Source organism: Capricornis sumatraensis, chromosome 2 (assembly GCF_032405125.1).
Source record: "Capricornis sumatraensis isolate serow.1 chromosome 2, serow.2, whole genome shotgun sequence".
Classification (NCBI taxonomy): Eukaryota; Metazoa; Chordata; class Mammalia; order Artiodactyla; family Bovidae; genus Capricornis; species Capricornis sumatraensis.
In genome coordinates, this window is record NC_091070.1 from 155,002,770 (window position 1) to 155,019,353 (window position 16,584).

General features: G+C 40.3%; 1 pseudogene; it reads left to right on the top strand.

Annotated features, from left to right (window-relative positions):
• Positions 1-1,034: 1,034 nt before the first annotated feature.
• Positions 1,035-16,156, top strand: LOC138069691 (guanylate-binding protein 6-like; annotated as a pseudogene).
• The last annotated feature ends 428 nt before the right edge of the window (positions 16,157-16,584 follow it).

Consider the following 16,584-nt stretch of genomic DNA (forward strand, 5'->3'; position numbering starts at 1 on the left):
TTAAGACCAGATTTCATCTGGCTTGCCCATAAACTGGCTATATAGCAGTTTTAGCATTCACTGGCTATAAGATTCCAAAAAAACAGGTGTTTTCGTCTCTTTTTGTGACTGCTGTATCTCCTTATCCTGAACATGTTCCCAAAGTCTGAAACCTAGTTCAGTTCAGTTCATTCAGTCATGTCCGACTGTTTGCAACCCCAGGAATGCAGCACGCCAGGCCTCCCTGTTCATCACCAACTCCTGGAGTTTACTCAAACTCATGTCCACTGAGTCGGTGATGCCATCCAACCATCTCATCCTCTGTCGTCCCCTTCTCCTCCTGCCTTCAGTCTTTCCCAGCATTAGGGTCTTTGCAAATGAGTCAGCTCTTCACATCAGGTGGTCAAAGTATTGGAGTTTCAGCTTCAACGTCAGTCCTTCCAATGAACATTCAGGACTGATTTCCTTTAGGATGGACTGGTTGAATCTCCTTGCAATCCAAGGGACTCTCAAGAGTCTTCTCCAACACCACAATTCAAAAGCATCAATTCTTCAGCACTCAGCTTTCTTTATAGCCCAACTCTCACAGCCCTGAAACCTAAGTAGGTAATTAATAGATAATTATTGAATAAATTGTCTTATTTACTCCTCAGACTATTTTAAGTTCTTGATCTAATTAAAATGCATTTAACTAGCCTAACTTCTTTAGGGAGTCTTGATTGTTGAACGGTTAAAAAATCAAAACTTTCTTCCATATAGCATGCCCTTTCTCTCATCTAGTACACTATTAGGCCACGTGGGCATCCATAGATATTTCCTTACACTGGGAAATGAAATTAGAATTATGAAGAAACCAAACTTATGTGAAAGAATTTAACTGTTAAAGATATGAGTTGTTAGATGGTACACAAAAGTAAGCATCCTTGAAGTAGAGAAAGCACCATGCTCTATTCTAGGGCACCTACAATCCTATGAGTCTAATATCATAACTCCTGGGCTGCTTACATTATCTGCTGTCACTGACTGTTGCTTTCCCCCCTTCTGTTGCAGGTTTCCATCTGGGCTCCACAGTGCAGTTTGAAACCAAGGGCATCTGGATGTGGTGTGTGCCTCACCACTCCAAGCAGAGCCACACCTTGGTCCTTCTGGACACTGAGGGTCTGGGGAATGTAGAAAAGGAATTTTTTAAAATTAAAATATAAAAAATAAAATAAAATAAATAAAATAAAATTGAAATATAGTTGACTTATATATATAATATATATGTTCAGATTATTTTCAACTAGGTTACTATAATATATTGAATATAATTCCCTGTTTATACAATAAACCCTTACTGCTTATATATTTTATGTATAGTAGTTTGTATCTGTTAGAAAGGCAATGCAAAAGAATGCTCAGACTATCGCACAATTGCACTCATCTAAAACACTAGTAAAGTAATACTCAAAATTCTCCAAGCCAGGCTTCAACAATATGTGAACTGTGAACTCCCTGATGTTCAAGCTGGGTTTAGAAAAGGCAGAGAAACCAGAGATCAAATTGCCAACATCCGCTGGATCATGGAAAAGCAAGAGTTCAAGAAAAACATCTATTTCTGCTTTCTTGACTATGCCAAAGCCTTTGACTGTATGGATCACAATAAACTGGAAAATTCTTCAAGAGATGGGAATACCAGACCACCTAACCTGCCTCTTGAGAAATCTGTACAGGTCAGGAAGCAACAGTTAGAACTGGACATGGAACAACAGACTGGTTCCAAATAGAAAAAGGAGTCTGTCAAGGCTGTATATTGTCACCCTGCTTGTTTAACTTATATGCAGAGTATATCATGAGAAACGCTGGACTGGAAGAAACACAAGCTGGAATCAAGATTGCGGGGAGAAATATCAATAACCTCAGATATGCAGATGACAGCACCCTTATGGCAGAAAGTGAAGAGGAACTAAAAAGCCTCTTGATGAAAGTGAAAGAGGAGAGTGAAAAAGTTGGCCTAAAGCTCAACATTCAGAAAATGAAAATCATGGCATGTGGTCCCATCTCTTCATGAGAAATAGATGGGGAAACAGTGGAAACAGTGTCAGGGTTTATTTTTTTGGGCTCCAAAATCACTGCAGATGGTGATTGCAGCCATGAAATTAAAAGACGCTTACTCCTTGAAAGAAAAGTTATGACCAACCTAGATAGCATATTCAAAAGCAGAGACATTACTTTGCCGACTAAGGTCCATCTAGTCAAGGCTATGGTTTTTCCAGTGGTCATGGATGGATGTGAGAGTTGGACTGTGAAGGAGGCTGAGCGCTGAAGAATTGATGCTTTTGAACTGTGGTGTTGGAGAAGACTCTTGAGAGTCCCTTGGACTGCAATCAGATTCAACCAGTCCATTCTGAAGGAGATCAGCCCTGGGATTTCTTTGGAAGGAATGATGCTAAAGCTGAAACTCCAGTACTTTGGCCACCTCATGCAAAGAATTGACTCATTGTAAAAGACCCTGATGCTGGGAGGGATTGAGGGCAGGAGGAGAAGGGGACGACAGAGGATGAGATGGCTGGATGGCATCACGGACTCGATGGATGTGAGTCTGAGTGAACTCCAGGAGATGGTGATGGACAGAGCGGCCTGGCGTGCTGCAATTCATGGGGTCGCAGAGTCAGACACGACTGATCGACTGAACTGAAGTGAACTGAATTTATCCCATCCCTCCCTCCCTTTCCCCTTTCATATCCATAAGTTTGTTTTTTATGTCTCTAAGCCTGTTGATCTTTTGTATATAGATCATTGATATTATTTTTTTAGTTTATACATGTAAGTGGCATCATAACATATATGTCTTTGTTTGACTTAATATGAAAATCTCTGGGTCTGTACATGTTGCTGCAAATGGCATTCTTTCTTTCTTTTTTGTTGCTGAGTAATATGCTGTTATATATGTATATATATATATATATATGTAGGCTTCTCAGGTGGTGCTTATGGTAAAGAACCCCACTGCCAGTGCAGAAGGAAATGTGGGGTTTGATTCCTGGGTGAGGAAGATCCCCTGGAGAAGGGCATGGCCACCCACTCCAGTATTCTTGCCTGGAGAATCCCATGGACAGAGGAGCACAGCAGGTTATAGGCCATAGGGACGCAGAGTCAGACATGACTGAAGTGACATAGTGTGCACATGCGTGCACATGTACACACACACACACACACATATATGTGAAAGTGAAAGTGAAAGTTGCTCAGTTGTGTCTGATTCTTTGTGACACCATGGACTGCCCATGGAATTCTCCAGGCCAGAATACTGGAGTGGGCAGCCTTCCCCTTCTCCAGGGGGTCTCCCAACCCAGGGATCAAACCCAGGTCTCCTGTATTGTAGACAGATTCTTTACCAACCGTACTATTAGGGAAGCCCCATATACATATGTATTATGTATACCTATGCATAATGTATATTATATATATTATAATATGTAATATGTAACTTATAATATGTAACATGTATATATTATATACATATATAATCTATATATTTTATACATTTATATATTTATATTTACATATATTTATATATACATGTAAAATTACATACCATGTCTTCATAAACCAATTATCTGTTGATTAGGTACATGGGTACTTGGGTTGTTTCCATGTCTTGGATATTATAAATAGTGCTATTATGAGCTTTGAGATGCAAACATCTTTTTGAATTAGATATTTCAAGATATATGCCTAGGAATGGTATTGCTGAATCATATACTAGCCCCAGTTTCCGTTTTTTTTTTTTAAAGAAACCTCCATACTGTTTTCCATAGTGTTTGTACCAACTTACAATTCCACCAACAGTTTGGAATTGTAACTTTTCTCCACATTTGTTATTTGCAAATTTTTTGATGATGGCCATAGCCGACTAAGGTCCATCTAGTCAAGGCTATGGTTTTTCCTGTGGTCATGTATGGATGTGAGAGTTGGACTGTGAAGAAGGCTGAGCACCGAAGAATTGATGCTTTTAAACTGTGGTGTTGGAGAAGACTCTTGAGAGTCCCTTGGACTGCAAGGAGATCCAACCAGTCCATTCTGAAGGAGATCAGTCCTGAATATTCATTGGAAGGACTGATGCTGAAGCTGAAACTCCAGTACTTTGGCCACGTCATGCGAAGAGTTGACTCATTGGAAAAGACTCTGATGATGGGAGGGATTGGGGGCAGGAGGAGAAGGGGACGACAGAGATGAGATGGCTGGATGGCATCACTGACTCGATGGACGGGAGTCTGAGTGAACTCCAGGAGTTGGTGATGGACAGGGTGGCCTGGCGTGCTGTGATTCATGGTGTTGAAAGAGTCGGACACGACTGAGTGACTGAACTGAACTGAACTGAACTGATTCTAACTAATGTGAGATGATACTTCATGGTAGTTTTTATTTGCATTTCTCTGATACTTAGTGACATTGAACATCTTTTCATGTGCTTTTGGCCATCTGTATGTCTTCTTTCTGGAGAAGGAAATGGCAACTCACTCCAGTATTCTTGCCTGAAAAATTCCATGGACTTAGGAGCCTGGTAGGCTGCAGTCCATGGGGTCACAAAGAGTCGGACACAAGTCTTCTTTGGAGAAATGTCTACTTAGATCTTCTGCCCACATTTTGATTGAAATGTTTGTTTTTATGATATGAATTGTATGAGCTGTTTGTATATTTTGGAAATTAAGTGCTTATTGGTTGCACTATTTACAAATACTTTCTCCCAGTCCAAGGGTTGTTTTTTCATTATGTTTGTGTTTCTTTTGTTGTGCAAAAGCCTTTAAGTTTGATTAGGACCCGTTTGTTTATTTTTGTTTATATTTCTTTTGCCTTGGGAGATTGGTCATGTATGGATGTGAGAGTTGGACTATAAAGAAGGCTGAGCACTGAAGAATTGATGTTTTTGAATTGTGGTGTTGGAGAAGACTCTTGAGAGTCCCTTGGACTGCAAGGAGATCCAACTAGTCCATCCTAAAGGAGGTCAGTCCTGGGTGTTCATTGGAAGGTGTTCAGCAATGTTGAAGCTGAAAGTCCAATACTTTGGCCACCTGATGTGAAGAACTGACTCATTTGCAAAGACCCTGATGCTGGAAAAGATTGAGGGCAGGAGGAGAGGGGGACGACAGAGGATGAGATGGTTGGATGGCATCATCAATTCAATGGATATGGGTTTGGGTTGACTCTGGGAGTTGGTGATGGACAAGGAGGCCTGGCATGCTGCGGTTCATGGGGTCACAAGGAGTCAGACACGGCTGAGCAAAGGAACTGAACTGAACTGAACTGAACTGGGAGATTGGGCCAAGAAAACATTGCTATGACTTCTGTTGGAGCATGTTTTGCTTATGCTCTCTTATAGGGGTTTTATGGTACCGTGTTTTATAGGTCTTTAAATGATTTTGAGTTTATTTTTGTATAAAATGTGACAGTGTTCTAATTTCATTGGTTTACATGAGGCTGTCCAGCTTTACCTACATGAGTTTTTAAGGAGACTATCTTTTCTCCTTGTATATTCTTCCTTTCTTTGTTGTAGATAACGAGCCATAGTTGTATGGGTTTATTTGGGGGCAATTTTTTTTTCCATTGATCCATATGCCTGTTTTTGTATTAGTACCACACTGTGTTAATAACTGTATATTTTAGCATAGTCTGGAAGGATTACATCACCAGCTTTATTTTTTGTTCCCTCTATATCCACATTAGTGAGAGGTTTTGTTTTTTGTTTTTTGTTTTTTTTATCATGACTGGATGTTGAATTTTATCAAACACTTTTTTTCTGCATCTATTGAGGTGATCATGTGGATTTTGCCATTTTAATTACAATGTATCTTGGTTTGGTCTCTTTGGGTTCATCTGTTTGGAGTCTTCTTTCCTTCCTGTACCTGAATATCTGTTTCCTTCTTTAGGTTTGGAAAAATTTCAGCCATAAGTTCTTCAAATGCTTTTTAAATCCTCCTTTCTCTTTCTTCTTAGATCCCTACTCTGGGTAGATTGGCATGCTTTATATTATTTTATAATCTGATATATTGCTCCCCCACCCCCACCACCATTTTTCTGCCTGCTGTTCTGACTGGGTGATTTTCATTATTCTATCTTTCATATCACTTACCTTTTTTTTTTTTGTATTATTTAGTTTGCTATTTATTGCTTTTAGCTTAGCTTTTATCCTGGCAAGTGAGTTTTCTAGTTTCAGCTGGTCCCTCTTTGTAGTTTTTAGTTTTTTGTTATAGGGGTCTGCATTTTTATTGGTAGTCTTTCCTGATTCCTTTAGCATTTTTATAGCCTTCTGTTTGAACTCAGAGTCTGGTAGACAGTAAAACAAAGAATTTCATTGTTCTTTCAGGGGAATTCTCTTGATCTTTTAATTGGGAGTGGTTCTTCTGTTTCTTCATTTTACTTTTCTCTGAACGAATGAGAACTTCAATGAATTGAGAAGAATTCAGAATTCGGTTATCTGCTGTGGTCTAGAAGGGCCGTTTTTATGTGGGAGAGTTCCTGTGTGGCTGGCATGCGTCTAATGTTTCTGGTGAGAGTGCTGTTCTTAGCCCTGGTGCCTCCATCTTTCCTCGGTGAGTGGGGTCCATTAATGGGCAAGTGATTAGTGTTGTGGTGAACAGAGCCTGCACTGGATGTTGAGTGTGGCCTTCTCTTTGCTCTGTGGTTGTCATGGCCCTGCTGGGGGCAGAGTCTGCTCCCCAGTTGTTGGAGATGAAGCCATCTGTTTCTGAGACGTGGCCTGTGTTAGGAGGGGCTGGGAGAAAAGCCAATGAGTATTCCTCTGCTGGACCTATCCACCAGGGAGTACACTCTGTGGTTCTGCCTGCCACCCACTGTGCTGGCTTACAGGGTACACTGTTCTTGGCACTGCTCTTGGCCCTGCCTCAATTGTGGAGATGCAGGCTATCAGCCCGGGTGCCCCTCAGGTGCTGTGCTGATAAAACCAGCAGTGCAGATCTGTCACCATAGATATTCTGAGGTCAGGCACTGGGACTGCTATCATCACATACCTGGACCTGCTGTGGAGGCGGTGGAATCAGCTCAGATCCCAGGTCCCACCTCAGTGTGCAAGCACCCACAACATTCACAGCTGCTGGCATCAGACCCACCCCAGCCATGGGAGCACCAGTAATCTACTTGGATGTCCCACAGGTGCTGAGTTTACAAGCAGTGTAAATCCACAGATCACAGGGCTGCTGGGACAAGGGTCAGATTTCAGCCCTGCCTCTGCCTGTGGTCGACTCACAGGTACTGATGGGTTCCCAGAGCTCTTAGAGATGGAGGCCACCCACTGTAAGCAGGCAGAGATTGTGGCTGTGATGGCGGGCCCTATGCCTCCATATCCAAGCTGTAACAATAGGGCTTCTATGGGGGATCTGGGCTCCACCCTGCAAACACTCTTGTTTGCAGCTTGTACCACATTCCTGCCCCTTCAGGCTGTATCTATGAGCCAGTCCCAGTCTTCTCCTCAAGTCTGTCCACCGAAACCCGAATTTCCTTACCCAGCCTCTGTGTGCACCAGCCAAGGCATACCTTGGGAGGGGGAGTGCAGTGATGGGCATGGACCCTCTGTGCTGGTCTCCCTCTCTTCTGCCTGCTGCAAGCTTGCTGGTGCTCTCTCCTCTGAGCCTCCAAAACTCCCTATCTGTCCCAGTTGATCTCCTGGCTGGTTAAGGGTGTTCCCAGGGTGAGGGAACATTTCCTCTTTCACAGCTTTCTCCTAGGGCTGCAGTTCCTATCCTGATTCCTTGTTTTCTTTCTTCCTACTTGGCACTGCTTGGTTATGTGGTGATCTTTCTTACAGTGTTGATTGTATGAGATCTTCTTTCAGGGTTCAGTAGGCAGTCTGCCAGAACTGTTCCACATTAGATGTATTTTTGAAGTGTCTATAGGAGGAGGTAAGCTCCACATCCTTCTATTCCATTATTTGGTCTCCCTGACATATTCATTGTTTTTATTTGATATAGTGATTATCAGTTTCATTGCTTAGGCTCACTGCTAATATGTAAACCCTTTGAATATACTGTCATCTTCATTGTATTTGTTTTTCAAGTGTTTTAAAATGTTTGTAAATATTATGAAATAGTCTTCTTGAGTGTATTCATTATCATATTTATCTGCTTTTTATAACTAATAAAGATAAGTAATGTTTAGTAACAGTACATAGACATTTAATTTAATTAGATCTATTCTGAGTTTTCAGTTGTGACTAGGATAGTATACATTGTGACTTACTTTTAGTTAAATGAATATGTGATGTTGCTTATTATTGAACAATGAATTGCTTAAAGGCACTCTATGTTGTTTTTTACTCTCTCATTTTATCCCATTCAGGAAAAAAAAGGAGGCTCTTTGTGGAATGTGTTATCAGAATTCCTTTTTAGATGAGGAAACTGAGGACACAGGAAATGTCAACGTAATTGACAAAACTCAGATTTTACTTTTAATTCTGTTTTCAAGGTTTTTTCCTTTGTATCAATACTTTACTATCTGAAATAACAAATGGAAAACTGATTAAAGAAATAAGAATGAATTTCTGAGAAGACTGCTAGTGCTTGCTCTAATATGTTTTCCAGGGTGATCTTTGCCCTAGCTGTGCTTCTGAGCAGTTCTCTGGTAAACAACAGCATGAGCACCATCAACAATGATGCACTGGAGAAACTGCAGTATCCTTCCCAGTTTTATTGAGAAATTGATGAGAATGGAGACCGAATTGGATTTCCCTTCCCTGTGGCTGAGTTGCCTTTGTGGAACAGTGGGGACCAAGGGCAAAGGAGAATGTTTATAATCATTTTTATGAGGAAACTGTGGGAATTGTGGGTAGAAATTTCTTTTTCCTTAACCAAGTCCTAGCTATGTGTCAGAGCTCCCAGAAATCACCAGGGCCAAGTCCACTCCAAACTGGATGAAGTAAAAAATTCCACAGAGTATATGGATTTCTTTCCAGACTTTATCTGGGCTGTATGTGATTTCACCCTGAAGTTGAAGGTACATGTTTATCCTGTCACAGAAGATGAGTACTTGGATAATGCCTTGAAGCTGATTAGAAGTATCAGAGCATGGCCTAGGCAGTGAGTAGTCAAGTAGAGGGTGGGATCTACTAAATACTATCCATCATCTCTGGGGTTGCTTTTATATTCGAAACTAGTTCAAGGGCCATAGAAATGGTGACTGCGATCTAGGTTGTTATTCCTTGATAAGTTCTAGTGACTACAGTTATGCTCACCCAAGAAGAATAGGGCTTAACAAAGTGAAATTATTCAAAACTAGTTTGTACTGAAGATAATTTGTACCTTAACATTCAGATACAATAGGGAACTAAGACTTTTCAAGAAGCAGATGCTTGCTTCCCTTATTATGCTTCTCCCTTCAAAAGCAGAAGAGACATTACTTTGCCAAAAAGGTCCGTCTAGTCAAGGCTATGGTTTTTGCAGTAGTCATGTATGGATGTGAGAGTTGGAGTGTGAAGAAAGCTGAGCGCTGAAGAATTGATGCTTTTGAACTGTGGTGTGGAGAAGACTCTTGAGAGTCCCTTGGACTGCAAGGAGATTCAACCAGTCCATTCTGAAGGAGATCAGCCCTGGGATTTCTTTGGAAGGAATGATGCTAAAGCTGAAACTCCAGTACTTTGGCCACCTCATGCGAGGAGTTGACTCATTGGAAAAGACTCTGATGCTGGGAGGAGTTGGGGGCAGGAGGGAAAGGAGACGACAGAGGATGAGATGGCTGGATGGCATCACTGACTCGATGGATGCAAGTCTGAGTGAATTCTGGGAGTTGGTGATGGACAGGGAGGCCTGGCGTGCTGCAATTCACGGGGTCACAAAGAGTCGAACACAGCTGAGCGACTGAACTGAACTGATTTGATTTGAGAAAAACAATGATAATTGTTAGGCCTAAAATTATAATGAAAGATATATTTCCTTAGTTTTTATTCTTCTCAAGGAAGGGTATAACTTTCTGGATTGTGGATAGGAAGGCCATAACTTTCTAGAGTGTGGATAGGAAGGCTATAACTTTCTAAAGTGTGGATAGTTGTATCTTCTACAAAATGTGACTTTAAACCTTAAAAAACCTGATGATTTTTCAACCTATACTTTTTCATTATTTCTGATAACAACCTGATCTTTCATTTTATTTTCCTCATCATATCATTCTTTTTATTCTAACATATTTAGTCATTATTTAGGCATATTTACTTACTTGGTCACTATTTTAAATTAGTAAGTCATTGTAATGAATTACATTTAAAGGTGGGTGAGTACTGGAAAAAACTGCTGTGCTTATGGAGTAGTGGTAAGTTCTTCAAATTACATTTAGGTTCCTTTTAGTCTTCAGAGTTTCTACCCAAAATGGCTAGTCTTATTTGTATTATGTGAATTTAATCAATGAAGTTTTCCTTAACTGAACATGGTATCTATGTCCCATGTTAATCATTACTCCATTACTTTTGTTTGTAGTTTCTCTTCATTTTGTTCCTAAGGTTTACTTCCAAGATGAGTTGGAGTAAACCAGAAATTGATATTATTATCATTCATTAAATCTTTTATTTGATAAACATCTAATGAACTGAGTACCATGTGTATTTCTGTGCTTTGAAGATGTAAGTTTCTTATTCAGAGCTGCTGTTTCCAAAAATTGCTCTCCAGGGACATGCCATCCTTGGGAGTTTCACTTTTAATTTTTATGTATGTGTTAGAGGAGTTCTATGAGAATCAGTTCAGTTCAGTTCAGTTCAGTTGCTCAGTCGTGTCCGACTCTTTGTAACCCCATGAATCGCAGCATGCCAGGCCTCCCTGTCCATCACCAACTCCTGGAGTTCACTGAGACTCACGTCCATCGAGTCAGTGATGCCATCCAGCCATCTCATCCTCTGTCGTCCCCTTCTCCTCCTGCCCCCAGTCCCTCCCAGCATCAGAGTCTTTTCCAATGAGTCAACTCTTCTCATGAGGTGGCCAAAGTACTGGAGTTTCAGCTTCAGCATCATTCCTTCCAAAGAAATCCCAGGGTTGATCTCCTTCAGAATGGACTGGTTGGATCTCCTTGCAGTCCAAGGGACTCTCAAGAGTCTTCTCCAACACCACAGTTCAAAAGCATCAATTCTTCGGTGCTCAGCCTCCTTCACAGTCCAACTCTCACATCCATATAGGACCTCTGGAAAAACTATAGCCTTGGCTAGACGGACCTTAGTCGGCAAAGTAATGTCTCTGCTTTTGAATATGCTGTCTAGGTTGGTCATAACTTTCCTTCCAAGGAGTAAGTGTCTTTTAATTGCATGGCTGCTATCACCATCTGCAGTGATTCTGACACTGTTTCCACTGTTTCCCCATCTATTTCCCATGAAGTGATGAGACAGGATGCCATGCTCTTCGTTTTCTGAATGTTGAGCTTTAAGCCAACTGTTTCACTCTCCTCTTTCACTTTCATCAAGAGGCTTTTTAGTTCCTCTTCACTTTCTGCCATAAGGGTAGTGTCATCTGCATATCTGAGGTTATTGATATTTCTCCTGGCAATCTTGATTCCAGCTTGTATTTCTTCCAGTCCAGCGTTTCTCATGATGTACTCTGCATAGAAGTTAACTAAGCAAGGTGACAATATACAGCCTTGACATACTCCTTTCCCTATTTGGAACCAGCCTGTTGTTCCATGTCCAGTTCTAACTGTTGCTTCCTGACCTGCATACAGATTTCTCAAGAGGCACGTCAGGTGGTCTGGTATTCCCATCTCTTTCAGAATTTTCCACAGTTTATTGTGATCCACACAGTCAAAGGCTTTGGTACAGTCAAGAAAGCAGAAATAGATGTTTTTCTGGAACTCTCTTGCTTTTTCCATGATCCAGAGGATGTTGGCAATTTGATCTCAGGTTCCTCTGCCTTTTCTAAAACCAGCTTGAACATCTGGAAGTTCATGGTTCACGTATTGCTGAAGCCTGGCTTGGAGAATTTTGAACATTACTTTACTAGCATGTGAGATGAGTGCAATTGTGCGGTAGTTTGAGCATTCTTTGGCATTGCCTTTCTTTGGAATTGGAATGAAAACTGACCTTTTCCAGTCCTGTGGTCACTGCTGAGTTTTCCAAATTTGCTGTCATATTGAGAATAGAATACTCCAAAGATAAAAAAAATCCCCACTCATAAAAATTTTAGTTGCCTTATGCCAAACTCTATTGTTTTCTTTCTTCTTTAGGTCAGAATTCCAAAGTTAAAAATTCCAACATATCCAGGGAGTGTATCAGGCATCTTTTTTCCAAAATGGAAATGTTTCATCTTTGTCCAGCCAGTATATGAAAAGGAATTCCTAGCCCATATTGAGGAAATTTTTGAAAGACAAGTGGATCCTAAATTCAAGGAACAATCAAATAATTTCTGTTTTTGTATCTTTATCCATGCAAGGACCAAGACCCTCAGGGAAGGGGTGAAGGTCACTGGAAATGGTGAGTTTGCTTTTTCAAAGTTATATTTCTGTGTGGCCTGTTATGTGTTGATTATTTATAATATATTTTCTTTAGTAGTTTTGTTTCATATGTAGAAGTGTGTAGTTATTTTAAAAAGTGTCATGCCTCAGACATAAATATGTAAATGTTTTAGAAATTCATTGTCATTATGGGATCAACAAATTCCTTTCCAAAACCCTTGTCACTGCTATCTGGGGTTGCTTAATTTAAGAAAAATCCCACCATTGGTAATAAAATCACTAGCTGGGTATAAAAATAGAGGACATTGTCTTCTCAGGGAAAGTTCTATACTATGTCTTTTTCTCAAGGAGACTTCTTAAGAATTTACTTCAGTCCAAAATAACTATTAGTTTCTGAGTCCCTGAAAATCCATGAACAGTTTAGGAATTAGGAATAAACATAATTTTGATTGTCCTGTAGAATTTATTTGTGCAGTTTATATTCTTCTTTTAATTTGTGTTAACCTGAAATAATTTTTCTCAGATACCTCTAATTATGTTAGATGAAGATAGATATTTAATATTTTTAATGTTATAAACTAGAGAATAATAAAGAGTGTGAAAACGAAGGCGATGACAGTGGAAATAAGTAGGTGTGTGTGTGTGTGTGAATGTGTGTGTCTGGTTTAAGAACTGTAATTTCACAACCTTGAATCTCACTGAGTGAGAACTTGATATTTATTCATATTTCTACTTTATTCAGGGCTGGCTACTCTGGTGGTAACTTAGGTGGATGCCATTAATACTGGAACAATTCCTTGTTTGGAGAATGCAGTGACAACTCTGGCCCAGTTGGAGAACTCAGAAGTTGTGCAGAAGGCAGCTGATCACTACAATGAGCAGACGACCCAGGGAATGAGCCTCCCTGCAGACCAAGGGAATGAGCTTCCCTGAAGACATGCTCCAGGAGCTGCTGGAAGTGCACGTAACCTGTGAAAGGGAAGCCATTGTCATCTTCATGGGGGTGGTCCTTCAAGGATGACTGATAGAAATTCCAGAAGAAGCTCATGGTATTTTGTCTTAGTATTTGTCCTTTTTGATTCTTGCCCTTCTAGAGTGATGCCTGGGGTTTATCTGCTATTCAGGGAAAAGTAGTCTGGATTCTCATGAGAGAGAGAGAGAGAGAGAGAGAGAGAGAGAGAGAGAGAGAATACTAGAGGACTATATTTCTTTCTTTTTCCTTAAAGTTTGGGAAAGTTTTCAGGATCTCTCTGATTTCTCAAGCAAAAGTAGCATTGAGCATTGATTTCTCCTTTAGTGATTGTCGCATGGTTCCAGAACTCCACTAAGTCATTCCTGAGATGGTTGTTCGCTGGGTATAATCATTCCTGTTCCAAAATAGGAGACAGAGGTTGAGATAGTTGGATGGCATCACCGACTCCATGGACATGAGTCTGAGCAAACTTCAGGAGATAGTGAAGGACAGAGAAGCCTGGTGTGCTTCAGTCCATGGAGTCACAAAGAATTGGACACGACTGAACAACATTCCTTGATACTTGATTTGCATGGGAAAATTTTCTTAACAAAAGCAAGTTTGTTATATTTACTTTCTTTATTAGTTGTCTTTCTATTTACTTTCTTTATTAGTTGTCATTGTTTTATTGAAGACAGAGCCATGGGATGCTATAGCTACTAGGAATGATAGAGAATAGATAACCGCAGTATTTCACAGATCATACTCTTGCAGAGGTTTCAGTGTGTGAATGCCTGGTTAGTCTCTTCAGTTGTGTCCAACTCTTTGTGGTCCTATGGACTATATACCCCACCAGGATCTCCTGACCATGGGATTCTCCGGGAAAGAATACTGGAGTGGGTTGCCATGCCCTTCTCCAGAGGATCTTCCCAACCCAGGGATTGAACCCACATCTCTTATGTTTCCTGCATTGGCAGGTAGGTTCTTTACCACTTGTGCCACCTGGGAAGCCCGCAGAGGTTTCAGAGTTGGGAATAAACATCTGTATTTTGGCTACATTGCTTGTGTGGTTCCACTGGAATGGTTTTCTCATGAGGACCACCTTAGACCAATTCTTCTACCATATTCCTTGGAAATTTATCTTCTCTGTTCCTTGCTTCTGGTGACATTCCTCTACATTTACCCAGTAGGCACTTAAAAAGAATAAGGAAGGTTTATTGCTGCAGAATGAAGAGGCATTTACTAAGTACTGCCAGGCTAAACTTGATCTGCTTTCAAAGGCCCTAATGAAAAGTATTTCAGAAGGAAGTTTCTCTGTTCCTGGAGGGAACAAACTCTACAGGAAAGCAATGGAAAGGTTACAATGGACTCTTTCCATGTGCCCAGGAAAGGAGTGAAGGTGAGGAACAAGGGGAGCATGGGGAGCCTACAGAATAGAGTCCAGGGGGTCTCCTGAAAATCTGAGAGCGAAACACCATGTGTGGGTAATGAGAGAGCATAAAAAAATCATGACAGCTTTAGTTTTTAAGGCCCACTACATGGTATTTATCCCTGAGGAGAAAAGTCCATCCCCCACCCCACTGAAATGGATTTCTAAAATCACAAGAGACAGAACAGAAATTACTCATTTCTTCATATAACAAAGTAACATTTTATGTGTCACGTTGAGGATTTATGATGCAAAGTCAGAATCTTTGTATTCAAGGCTGGATCAAAATGCAAGAGGAAGTCAAATAAATAGACAATTGCATATAGAGGGATAGCACTTTACTATCCCACTTTACTAACTGTGATCCCGGGCTTCACTGATGGTGATAATAAACCTAATGATAATAGCACACCAGAGTATATTGAACCATTATTGCCTAGAGGCATACTGCTAAGCTGTTTCTCTAAACAGTTTAATTTAATTCTGGTAAAAATGTTCCATAATGCTTATAAAAAATCTGCTTTTATAGATGTTACAGATCTAGGAGGCACAGGGTGGCTAAATAACTTGCCTAAAGTTACACACCTCACAAGAGGCAGGAGAGAACAGCAGCATATATTAGAGTCTGATTTTCACATTGGGCACATAGTTTAGGAAAATTCCCTGGAAAAGGAGGGGGATATAAATTGAAATATTCGTACATGTTGTTCAAGTTGAGATGTTATTCAAAGGGAAGAGCCCCAAGTAAATGTGCAAACATATGAGATTGTGAGTTTGTACAACTGCATGTAATTCTGACTCCTTGATTCCTGGAGCAGATGAAAGGAAATATCACTGGGCAGGGGACTGGAGGGTTGACATTTCTTACTCCAGGGGAGCTTCCCTAGCAGCTGAGCAAAATTAACACCCTAATGGTGTGTGAATGTTAGTAAGGTTGGGAACTATTCTTCCTCTCACTGTCCAGATCTAACTCAGAAGATATTCTCTGCTGTAAATATTACCCTTTGATGATCTAACACTGCTGCTGCTGCTAAGTTGCTTCAGTCGTGTCCGACTCTGTGCGACCCCATGGACGGCAGCCCTTCAGGCTCCCCTGTCCCTGGGATTCTCCAGGCAAGAACACTGGAGTGGGTTCCCATTTCCTTCTCCATGATGATCTAATAAGAGAGAATAATTATATGTGTCAAACAGATAATTTAGCAAAGTTCTTAAATAGAAAATCTAATTTTTGAAAAAAATAAGATTTTTCAAACCTTGCATTTTCCTCTTACGTTCCTCTGTTTTAGGTTCAAATCAAGGTTCAGATCAATCTGCTTATTGAAGGATTTAGTGGGATAGCTGAGGGGATGAAAGCAGAGATGAATCATCTCAGAAACAATTGAGAAGAGTAAAAAGGATAAAGCTCCCTGGATTTCACAGAGCTTGGACACAATTGCCACTGAAGTACCTGCAATTCTGTCTGCTCCTGCTAAACTAATTGGCCAGGGTCTGAAGGACCTGAGGTCACTGTTTAAATAGGATTAGCTTTTACAGACAAAGGTACAGAACAGTTTACATAGTCTAGAGATAGAGACAAACACTTCTAGAAGCTATCTTGATGATTTTATTTCATATTAGTGGGAAATAATGAACTGTTGAATAAATCATGTTAAGACAACTTGACAGCCACTTAGAAAAAAAAGATTATATATTATTTATATATATATACATATGTATATATAATGGCAGAGTAAATTCCAGATTTCCTACATTTAAACATGAAAATTAAAATTATACAAGTTGGTTAACACAAACAAGTTTTGAAAATCTC